Consider the following 12637-nt stretch of genomic DNA (forward strand, 5'->3'; position numbering starts at 1 on the left):
TCTTTTCATTTGAGCTCTTTTTCCTTCAGTGTAAAGGAAAGGTTACACATTCCTCAGTGTCTTGGAACATACTCTGCTTTGACTAGAGGAAGGAACTGGTAGACCTTTCCCACTGCTCTAATCCCGCAGCCTGTGAATCTCAGATCCCTTTGGCCACCTTGAGCCATGCTCCCCATTCCCCTTCTGCAAAACTCCTGTGCAGGAGAAAACCTAGTCAAATCCCCAAAAGTCAGGTCATGGGCAGGATTAAACTCATTTGGTGCTCGCTAGATGGGAGAGTGATAACTTGTTATTGGCATGCACTTGTACTCGCTCACTTTCTGTCTTTCTCATCTAACCATTTCTCTAACCACCTTCCATGGGTACAAAGAGCCTTGGTTCTCCCACTAGCTACCAAATGAATAGACAAATGCCACCCAGAATAGGTTGCAGTTGACCCCCGTCAGTGCTGGAGGATCTGGCCTCCTGCCCCCAAAGCCTCCACCTCCTGCAACCCCTCCAACTGCAGGGTGTTCTAATCCTCTCCCTGGGTCAGGGGGGCCTGGCTACCTGTCATTTTTAATTATTACTGTCATTATAAGTAGGAGTATGCATATAAACAAGGCACTTGGCACTTTCTCATCTCTTTTGCTTCAAGGTTATTCTTATGAGTGTTTCCTTCCAAACACCCAGGAAGAGATTTTGTCTCAAGATAAAGGAGAGGTATTAAGGAAGTTATGTAAACTAGGTCTTATACCAAGCAGTCGTGTGCTCCTCAGGTATGGCCATGTATTTTGTTCCTCTTCACTACAACATTGAGATGGTCTACCTGATATCCCTTAGTTGAGCAGAAAATGCCCTGCTCAGTCCCAACACTGGAAAGATACAGGAATGTGGAATTTTAGCTGGGTCTGCAGAAATTCTCAGGTTCAATCACTGGCCAAGAATCACTTATTCAACATCCACTGAGCCACCACCCCTGCCCCCCTCTGCCACACTGATGGAGAGGACACTCATTCCCAGGAAAGAGAATGGAGAAAGAGCCACTTAGGTACAGGAAAAGCTCATACAGTCTTAGGAAAGTTGATCTTTCCAGAGGCTTCTTCCTGGCTTTATGGAAAGAACCCTGCAGAAAAGAACACAGCTGGCATCCAGATGCTAAACCCAGGGTCTTTTACTCTGTCGCTGCTTTCCCAGGGAACAAAAATAGTTCCTCCTGGACACCCAAGTGGAAAAAAAGGACTTCGTCTGCATTGCAACATGAAAGCTACGTCACGTTCCAAGCATGGAACTAAAAGCTCTGTTGAAAAGAGTCTATGTAATTCTATGTGTCAGTTACTTAGAAACACAGAGTTCCTTTTTGTCACATTTTAATTACACGAGGAAAAAGCAAGAAGTGACAATGGAAATAAACAGCATATTGAAGCAACTCAAGCTCTGTGGCCCAACTTTATAGATGCCACAAAACTCTGTGTTTAGAAGGGACTGTTGAGGCACGGTGGGAGCGTGCTCAGGGAGTGTCCATTGGTTATCTATGATTAAACTCTTAATGCCCCTGTGGTTCCATGCCCTTGAAACCATTATTAGAATGTCAGGCCAAGACAGCACAGTGCTCATAATGCCAAGCACAGTATCTCTGGTGGCATCCCTCTTCTCCCTTCCTGGAGAGCGAAACAGTGACAAGCAGCACAGGGGTGTCAACAAGCTGGAGCAGCAGCCTGCGGGGCACAAGGGAAACAGACACCCCAAGCATCCCTTGGGGCCAGTTCAAGTTCCTGGTGGCCTCTACCCACCTTCCCTCCACCTAGTGCTTTGTCATTCCCAAAGCATCATTTAGATTTGTAAGGTGTAATAGACCATTTACTCCTCTCTTAAACTATTTTTCTGGAAAAGGTGGAAATAAAGGTCTTTGGTCTTTAATCTCACCACAGAACTCCTGTTCTTTTTCCAGAAATGCTCTCCTAGGTCTTCACCAGAACCCTTAAACCATAGCCACTCCACATCCTTAGGGCCCTCCAACCAGCCTGGAAAATGTGTTGTATTAGTGTCCCGAGGTGCTGGGCAGGAAGGTGGCCCTGTCCCATTGTGACCCCCCATTTGATCCTGGAAGAATTGAGGACTGCTCTACACACGCACGTTACAGGTCTCCCACTCCACACTGTCGACTCGCCCTGCTTTTACTGCTAACTGGTCTCTCCATCTGCTTGCTCCTTGTAGGCTGATAGGCCTTTCCAGCAGCATCTCGTCTTAGTCCACCCTCTTGCTGCCCTGTTTTTACCCTCCGTCCTCACACACAGCAACACCCCAGCCCATTGCCCTGCAGATGGCTCTGCACCAACAGGTCCTAAATTAAAATGGTAGCAGGGACAGTCACAAATATCAAATGTTTCTGCCACTATGATCACATTTGCTTGAGAAAAGTCTAACTTTTTAGAGTAAAATGTAAGGCTCCATCTGAACTCACTCTTTGGCAGAGTTACCTCGACTGTGAAAATACACATTTCCTGAATTTGGATTGGGGGCAGATTACCAGCCCCAAAGAGCTTGGAGGTGTGATGGCTTCTCTTCACTCTTGGTGGGCGAATCCTTTTCTTCTCTCCATAAGGCCTCTGTGTCTGTTTTCCTCACTTTGCCCATCTGGGATTCCCAGAGTTGAGAAATCCAGGAAGTCTCCTCTCCTAGTGCTAGGACCTGTCCCAGGAATATCCCTTTCTGAACAAAGATGAAATCAAAGAGACCATGGCCTCTCTGTTCTATCCAAGACTCTTGAAGCTTGTCTATCCTTTTACTCTGCCAGGCTTCAGCTGTTAGACATGTTGGCCTTTGTCCTTTCAGAGCTTCCAGAGAAAAATAGGGTTCTGTTATAGAGCCATCACACAAAGTATGTGGGGTTAATGTACCACTGGCAGGAGGGTGAAGGTGGGGGAGAGATTGCTATCTGGGAAAATGCCAACACCTCCATCCTTTGGTTTTGAATTCACAGCAAAGACATCCCCTTCAGCCTATTACAGTTTCCATTAAAGGCACATGTATTTCTATTCTTTTGCAAATGCTCACAAATCCAAAATTAACTATATACTTGCATTAACAGAAATCTAGGTTTTTATAAGTATTATAATGAACAGTGGAAAAAATTCATCCCATCATCTACATAATCTTTTATAACTTGGGCTTTCCTTGCGAGGTCCTTAAGTTTTATCCTACTGCATATTGTCTTGTTTACTTAGCAGCAAAGACACAGTCATTACCAATCGATCACCACAGACTGGATCTTTCATTCTCGATAAGCCTGAATGTAAGTTCCACCAGTCCATCTTAGACTCACCTGTCTTCTGTTACCTCTTGTCCTTAGAGGCAGTCAGTCCGAAATGCTTTATATAGAGTCCCTGTCCTGCCTCCTCTTTTTAAAAGTGTTGACTCCATCCTCTTATGAAAAGATTTATGGCTAAGTCTTACAAGTTATAGAAATAATCACAATAATTACAAATACTTTGAACTTATACAGGGCTTTATTCAAGAATGTCCTGGCATTTTGCAAACATTAACCAAATAGTTCCCTACCAGACCTTCCTTGGAAGGCAGATCGTAGTTTGTAGATTCATGTTGATGATTTCAATCCAATATTTGCTTTTTTTTTTTTTTCAAAGGTTTTATTTATTTATTTGAGAGAGACACAGCAAGAAAAGGAACACAAGCAGGGGGAGTGGGAGAGGGAGAAGCAGGCTTCCCGCAGAGCAGGAAGCCCAATGTGGGGCTGGAGCCCGATGTGGGGCTCAATCCCAGGACCCTGGGATCATGACCTGAGCTGAAGGCAGATGCTCAACAACTGAGCCACCCAGGCGCCCCCCAATATTTGCTTTTATTTGCACCAGTTTCTAGGAATAAAGGCAGTTAAGAAAAGAAGGAAGGAAGGAAGGGAGGGAGGGAGGAAAAAATTGAATTTGGAATGTCAAAAAATGCATTCTTGATCTGTATTTCAGGCAAGCATAACCACACCTTAGGCTGAATAATGCTCTTTTATATACGTCTAGTACATACAGTTTGTTCCTAAATGTCTACCTCAATAAATACTTAGAGGTTTTTTATGAAGTTTCCAGGAAGGACTCTTTGCCTTAGATTGCCCAAGGGATGAGTTTCATAACTACAAGAGGGAACCCTTTCTATCACCAACCACACCCTTTGCCCCATTTCTACTGAATGACTTGATTTTCCCCCAACACAGCCCCAACGTTTGCTCTATGCCTTCTTCCTACAGGCTCTTACCCGTGCCTGAAATGCCCTTAGGGACAGGGACTGTGTCTCATTTGTCTTTATAACCCCACCACCTAACACCCTGCCTGACACATAGGAGATACTCAATAAACCCCGTGGAATAGGGCGCCTGGGTGGCTCAGTTGGTTAAGCAACTGCCTTCGGCTCAGGTCGTGATCCTGGAGTCCCGGGATCAAGTCCCGCATCAGGCTCCCTGCTAGGCAGGGAGTCTGCTTCTCCCTCTGACCCTCCTTCCTCTCATGCTCTCTGTCTCTCATTCTCTCTCTCTCTCAAATAAATAAATAAAATCTTAAAAAAAAAAACCCGTGGAATAAATGGCTTGCTCATTGCTAATTTGTTTATAATCTCCTCTGCGTCCTCTGCCTTCTCCCCCTGCTGCCACCCTGCCATAACTAGAATGTAAGCCCTGATCACTGACCTCGGCTGCCTCATTATGACTGAGTCCTCAGAGCCCAGATCAGAGCCTGGCACATTATGGGTGTTCAGTAAATATCTGTTGAATCAGTCAAGGCATGCAGAATTCCTACAACCTCACCCACCAAGATTCAGATCGGGTCCCCAGCGCCAGGTCCTGGGGTAAGCTTGCTTTGCTCATGTCCCATGCAGCCCTGTGGATATTTCTATCACTGTACCTGTGACACTTTTTTTTTTTTTTTTGGCGGGGATTGGTGTCTGGTCAGCCTGAAAACAACATGAGAGCAAAGACTGGGTCTTTTTTCCTATATTCCCTAAATGGCACATAGGAGATATTCAATAAATGTTTCTGGCAAGAATAAACAAATGAATTAAAAGATACTTATGATGCGGGAGATCACTGACCGGTTGTTTGCGGCTTAGACTTTGGGGATTAGGATTTTGTTGCTCTCTATCAATAGCTGAGATGATGAAGTAAGGACCAGGGCACTGTCATCAAGGATCCAGACCTGGACACCCAGGGAGTTCCTGACCTTTAAATTTGGGGAGGAGGATATGAGAATTGGGGTTTCCTCTCTGTTGTTGGCAGAGTTGGAATAAAAAGCAGAATAATAATGTGCCCCATTAAAAACCATATCCCTACCCAAAACTGGAACCCTCTCTCTTTATTTTGTCTAGCACACACCAACAACTAAAATGTATTACAGTGCGAGGAAATGTGGGAACACCCTGACACCATCTGTAAAAGCACCATGTCACCAGGGCTGATCTAACCCAGTGCCCATGTTCATGTCCTAGAAGGTTCTCGCTGGTGGGCGGCCAGGATGTTGCCAAGCAACAGCTCCGCAGAAATGATGCCTATCTAAGCCTCAGGCTTATTCAGTCCTCAGCCAGTCTGCATATGGACACTTCCTTCCAAAAACCTGGTGTACATCAGTAGGGGAGGTGGTGGGGGTATCGAAAAAAGCTTGCTGCACTTAGACTTAAGTGAGGCTAAACAGAAACAGCTCAAGATATTCCCTGTCCTGCCCCCAGAGCCAGGCGAGCAGAGAGAGCCCTTACAATTCTGATGCCAATTCTGACCTGTTTTTTTTTTCTCTTTCCCATACCAGGCAATTCTGTGACACCAGCTGGGTGTCCTACAATTCAACTCAATTCTGACACTGTCTACCTGGAGACAACATCAGATCGCAGGTTCACGGCTCAGTCCTAGGAGACTGCCCCCATCCCACGTCAGACACCAATCACAAGACCAGGTTGTCACCTGTGCTTCTGACTGACAGGCTATAAATCTGAGGTTCTGAAGACCTCCCCTTGGGGTCAATTAATTTGCTAGTGGCTCACAGAACTCAGAGAAACTTTTTTTCTTTTTTTTAAAGATTTTATTTATTTGACAGAGAGAGGCACAGTGAGAGAGGGAACACAAGCAGAGGGAGCAGGAGAGGCCGCCCACTGAGCAGGAAGTATGACGCAGGGCTCGATCCCAGGACCCTGGGATCATGACCGGAACCGAAGGCAGACGCTTAACGACTGAGCCACCCAGGCACCCCTCAGAGAAACTTTTTATAGTGACTAGGTTACTGGTTTGTTGTAAAAGGATATAACTCAGGAACAGCCAGATGGAGGGGATTTGTAGGGCAAGGTATGGGAACAGGTATGGACCTTCTGTGCTCTCTCCAGACACACTACTGTCCCTGAATCTCCATGTTCACCAACCCTCTCCTCTTGGGTTTTTCTTATGGAGGCATTACTTAGCCATGACTGATTAAATCACTGGTCATGGAGCTTGAACTCAATCTCCAGCCCCTCTCCCCTACCCAGAGGTTGAGTGGGTTGGTGGGGGGACTGAAAATTCCAACCCTTTAATCACAAATTAGTGTCTCCTACCCCTCAACCCAGGCCCCATCCTCTGGAGCTTTCCAAAATCCACCTCATTAACATAATAAAAGGCATCTTTATTGTTCTTATCCGTTAGGAAATTCCAAGGATTTTAGGAGCTGTGTACCAGGAATAGGGATGAAGACCAAATACATATTTGTTGTGGTTGTTTTAGTAATCCAGTGGTGTCTTTATAAGAATTGGAAGAGATACCAAGATGCATGCACGCAGAGAAAAGGCCATTTGAGGACACAGCGAGAGGATAGCCATCTGTAAGCCAGGAAGCAAGGGCTCAAGAGAATCCCAACCAGCCAACACATTGATCTTAGACTTTCCAAAATGTGACAAAAATATATGTATGTTGTTGGAACCCAAATATATATATATATATATATATATATATATATATATATATATATATATATATATATATATATATATTTTTTTTTTTTTTTTTTTAGGATTTTATTTATTTATTTGTCAGAGAGAGAGCACAAGGAGGGGGAGCAGCAGGCTCCCCTCTGAGCAAGGAGCCCAATGCGGGACTCAATCCCAAGACCCTGGGATCATGACCTGAGCTGAAGGCAGCTGCTTAACCGACTGAGCCACCCGGGCATCCCGCAAATACATATTTCTTATTACAAATCACAAAAATATACTCCCTTACCTCACTCCCACCCCAGCCTTTCTTCACAGACACAGAATCTTCTCAGTTTGGGTTTGTGCCTTAAATGAATTTAGCTTTCTTACTCTTACATTAAGGCTGGGTTCTGCGTAGTATCCCTCCAAAGGAGCACAAATCAATTGACAAAAGCCCTGAGAACAAATAGATAGCTTTACAGGAAATTACATTGAGAGGTACCAAAAGGAAAATCATTCTGTACATCACCCAACTTCCTAAAAATCCTCTTTGCCCGTCTATCTCTCCAAAGTTTCAGAAAGTGTCTGCTCCCAACCATATTATTCCTTCTTAGAATGTCTCCTAAACAATATCCTTTTCCCCATCCTTCTCTCCTCCTGGTACCTCTTGGCATTTTCTAATACCCCAGTAAAATAATAAATATTACAAGATTCTGTTGCATATAGGTTGAAAGCATTTATTGAGCATATTATGGAGTGTCCTGATTGGATGGGGTCCTGGCAGCATGAGTGGTGAAAGAATTCACCCAAGAAAGAACAAAGGAGATAGAAGTTTATTGAATACACTGCAAGGGAGCAGTGAGCAGGATAGCAAAGGAGAGACTGTCTGCCAGGAGGAGGTGGTGAGGGGCCACAATCATAGGACAGGGTGAGGGGGTATGGGGGCATATGGAATTTTCCCTTTTTTGGTAATCTTAGGAACTGTGTTTGGTTATAATTGGCCGGTTAGGGCCTCTGGTTATTTCAAGGTGGGTTGCTCAATGAGCCTGTTTGTATCAGTTCTGTTGCTGTGGGCCCTTTTGCCTTGATCAGGTTTCCATTGCTCAAGTCTCCTGCCTAAAAGTGGCCTCTATACATCTCAGAATCTGTTGCAAATGTCATCTCTTTTACTCCTTACTTAAATATCTGAGTTGACAGATGAGGAAAGTACCTTGCTTGGGAATGGAGGGACTGAGTTAAGAACCCAGCTTCTCTCTTCCCCAGGATGCTGCCTAAGGTAGCATTCAGCTCAAAATTCTGGGCCATCTCTTTTAGGCAGGTGTTTCCCAGACTCCTATTTCTTCAGTCTCCTTCAGTCCTGAGTGGAGCTACTGTCTTTGGCTGCTATTCATGTCTCTGAGAAATGGCTTCTCATGGACCCTGCCAATTCTATGATGACTTCCAACTCCTCTCCACTGTACCTGGGTCTTCCAACCCTTAGAATCCTAGTGGTCTGAGGGAGCATTGTCTATAAACCCTCCTGGACACTGCAGAAAAATAGCCGATTTATGTTTTAAAAGTATCCTCTGGCTGCCAATTAGATTAGAGGTGAACAAGAATTGAGAGATATTGCAGAAGACCACATGAGAGATGGTGGTTGCACTAGGATGTGTGTAAGAGAAAGGACTAGATGAAGAGGATGAGGGAAAGAGAGAGGGCATACGCAACTAGCAGAATGGTGCTGAGTCTGGAATGTTAAGAGATGGAACAGCTTTGTGAAAGAAGACTAAGAATTGAGTTTTAGACATTGGAATTTTGCAACATGATTTTTCTCAGGAACTGCCCCTTCTTCAATTCTCCTATAACATAGGTGAGGACCATGAGAGTAGCCATTTGTAACTTGACCCTGCCTCTTAGCCATAGTCTCTTGGACCAGGGATGGGAAAATAACCTGAACTGGACCAGGAGGCAACATGGAACCAAGAGAGAGATGTGATAATTTCTCTCCAAATTGCTGAAACCAAGGACATGTAGATTTGATATCTGTTAGTAGTTTAGAACAGGGGTGGGTAAACTGCAGCCCAAGGGCCACTGCTTGTTTTATAAATAAAATTTTATTAGAATACAGCCATGAAAAAAAAAAAAAAGAATACAGCCATGGACATTCATTTACATATTGTCTATGACTGTTTTTGTGCTACAATGGATAGAGGTGAGTATTTGTGACAGAGACCACATGGCTCACAAGTCTACCTGAGCCTTTAAGAAAAAGCTTGCCAAGCCCTGGTCTAGGATCTCCATTTGGTCGGAGGAACTAAAACAAAAAAAGCACCTAGAGTGAAAAATGAAGTAGCTGCACAGGAGGAATGAATAAGGAATCATTGAAGAGAGTCCTGACAACATCCTAAACCAAAGTTCCAAATGACCTTGAGGTCCAACCACATTCCTGTTCTCAAGTTCAGTTGTGATACCTCAATTGAATTATATTAAATTCCTCTTTTTATTTAAAGTAGTTAGAGTTAGGATAATGATATCTGCAACTAAATGGTACTATTATTTAATTTACCCACTTATTCATCTCTCATTCATTCATTCATTCATTCATTCATTCAAAAATCGTATAAAGAGTTTGTTCTGTGGTCAGGCATGATGCTGGGAATGGGCCACACAGTGGTGAACAGCACAGCTATGGCCCCTGCCCTCATAAAGCTTATATTCTAATATAATGAGTTAGGTTTCAGGTGCCTGTGAGACATCCAAGTAAAGATGTCACAGTGGCATTTGGAGACCAGAGTGAGGCCTGGATTGATGACTATAAATTTGGGAGTCATTGCCATACAGAGGAAGGCAGGGAAATAGAAAGCATTGCTTAGGAAGAAAGTGTTAAGTGAGAATTGAAGTATGTCCCTGAGGAACCCCAATATTTAGGGATTGAGTAGAGGAAAAACAGCTGGCAAAGGAGCCCCAATAGGAGAGACCATAGAGGAGGGGAGAACCAGTAGAATATTGTTAAAAAGAAACAACAGGTCCAAAATGGAGTCGCTTATGTTAAGCCTCATCAAGACTTAATACCTAACCTAATTGCAGTTTCAGCCTCTCCAGGAGTAGAATTTTAAACCAGCCAGTCTGGAATTTCCCTGATCTGCATTAATGGGGTCATCTGCATGATAAGACCCCCTGCTCTTTTCCCTCAGGGAAGGTAACCTGGCCTTTTTTTTTTTCTTTTGCTAATTATTTCCTTGTCTCACCCCTTTCTGCCTATAAAAGCCTTCCATTTTATGCAACTCCTCAGAGCACCCTTCTATTTGTCAGAGAGAATTCTGCCAGCTTCATGAATTGTTGAATAAAGCCAATTAGATCTTTAAATTTACTCAGTTGAATTTTTGTTCTTTAACGGTATGATATCACGGAAGCCAAGGAGTTAGTGGTATCTTTGTCAAATGCTGTTGAGAAGATGAGACAAAAGAGATTATAGCATTTAGCTACATGGAAGTCACTCAATACCAGACAAGAGTAATCTTTTTTTTTATTCTTATGTTAATCCCCATACATTACATCATTAGTTTTAGATGAAGTGTTCCATGATTCATTGTTTGTGCATAACACCCAGTGCTCCATGCAGAATGTGCCCTCCTCAATACCCACCACCAGGCTAACCCATCCTCCCACCCCGCTCCCCTCTAGAACCCTCAGTTTGTTTTTCAGAGTCCATCATCTCTCATGGTTCGTCTACCCCTCCGATTTCCCCCGTTTCATTCTTCCCCTCCCGCTACCTTCTTCTTCTTCTTCTTTTTTTTTCTTAACATATATTGCATTATTTGTTTCAGAGGTACAGATCTGTGATTCAACAGTCTCACACAATTCACAGCGCTCACCATAGCACATATCCTCCCCAGTGTCTATCACCCAGTCACCCCATCCCTCCCACCCCACCCCCCACTCCAGCAACCCTCAGTTTGTTTCCTGCAATTAAGAGTTCCTCATATCAGTGAGATCATATGATACATGTCTTTCTCTGTTTGACTTATTTCACTCAACATAATACCCTCCAGTTCCATCCACGTTGTTGCAAATGGCAAGATCTCATTCCTTTTGATGGCTGCATAATATTCCATTGTATATATATACCACATCTTCTTTATCCATTCATCTGTCAATGGACATCTTGGCTCTTTCCACAGTTTAGCTATTGTGGACATTGCTGCTATAAGCAGCGGGGTGCACGTACCCTTTCGGATCCCTACTTTTGTATCTTTGGGGTAAATACCCAGTAGTGCAATTGCTGGGTTGTAGGGTAGCTCTATTTTCAACTTTTTGAGGAACCTCCATACTGTTTTCCAGAGTGGCTGCACCAGCTTGCATTCCCACCAACAGTGTAGGAGGGTTCCCCTTTCTCCACATCCCCGCCAACATCTGTCGTTTCCTGACTTGTTAATTTTAGCCATTCTGACTGGTGTGAGGTGGTATCTCATTGAGGTTTTGATTTGGATTTCCCTGATGCCGAGCGATGTTGAGCACTTTTTCATGTGTCTGTTGGCCATTTGGATGTCTTCTTTGGAAAAATGTCTGTTCATGTCTTCTGCCCATTTCTTGATTGGATTCTTTGTTCTTTGGGTGTTGAGTTTGATGAGTTCTTTATAGATTGTGGATACTAGCCCTTTATCTGATATGTCATTTGCAAATATCTTCTCCCATTCTGTCGGTTGTCTTTTGGTTTTGTGGACTGTTTCCTTTGCTTTGCAAAAGCTTTTTATCTTGATGAAGTCCCAATAGTTCATTTTTGCCCTTGCATCCCTTGCCTTTGGCGATGTGTCTAGGAAGAAGTTGCTTCGGCTGAGGTCAAAGAGGTTGCTGCCTGTGTTCTCCTTTAGGATTTTGATGGACTCCTGTCTCACATTGAGGTCTTTCAACCATTTGGAGTCTATTTTTGTGTGTGGTGTAAGGAAATGGCCCAGTTTCATTCTTCTGCATGTGGCTATCCAATTTTCCCAACACCATTTGTTGAAGAGACTGTCTTTTTTCCATTGGACATTCTTTCCTGCTTTGTCAAAGATGAGTTGACCATAGAGTTGAGGGTCCATTTCTGGGCTCTCTATTCTGTTCCATTGATCTATGTGTCTGTTTTTGTGCCAGTACCATGCTGTCTTGATGATGACAGCTTTGTAATAGAGCTTGAAGTCCGGAATTGTGATGCCGCCGGCTTTGCTTTTCTTTTTCAATATTCCTCTGGCTATGCGGGGTCTTTTCTGGTTCCATACAAATTTTAGGATTATTTGTTCCATTTCTTTGAAAAAAGTGGGTGGTATTTTGATGGGGATTGCATTGAATGTGTAGATTGCTCTAGGTAGCATTGACATCTTCACAATATTTGTTCTTCCAATCCATGAGCATGGAACGTTTTTCCATTTCTTTGTGTCTTCCTCAATTTCTTTCATGAGTATTTTATAGTTTTCTGAGTACAGATCCTTCAGACAAGAGTAATCTTGATACAGGTGTACCAGGGTTCATTCTGTTGTAAACAACTGAAAATTTGATTCAATAAATATTTGTTAACTTACATACCAGGATGCTCAGAGGTAGGCTAAGTTTCAGAGATGGTTTGACTCAACAGTTCAACAATGTCATTGTGCACCTGGAATTTTTTTGTCCCTTCATTCTGCTTTCTTTCTTTCTTTTCTTTCTTTCTTTCTTCCTTCTTTTTTTTTAAATTGGAATAGAGTTGACATACAGTGTTACAATCATTTCAAGTGTACAA

At 43.4% G+C, this 12637-nt stretch overlaps 1 long non-coding RNA gene across 1 annotated transcript in view; it reads left to right on the plus strand.

Moving 5' to 3' along the window:
* Positions 1 to 6747, plus strand: part of LOC129046126 (uncharacterized) — a 67018-nt gene extending 60271 nt beyond the window's left edge. The window contains exon 6 of the long non-coding RNA XR_008506906.2: positions 5778 to 6747. This is a non-coding gene — a long non-coding RNA (uncharacterized LOC129046126). The remainder of the gene's footprint in view (positions 1 to 5777) is intronic.
* The last annotated feature ends 5890 nt before the right edge of the window (positions 6748 to 12637 follow it).

The sequence above is a fragment of the Mirounga angustirostris genome, unplaced genomic scaffold (assembly GCF_029215605.1).
Source record: "Mirounga angustirostris isolate CCGP_5_RB_7025 unplaced genomic scaffold, mMirAng1.0.hap1 SCAF_10, whole genome shotgun sequence".
Lineage (NCBI taxonomy): Eukaryota > Metazoa > Chordata > Mammalia > Carnivora > Phocidae > Mirounga > Mirounga angustirostris.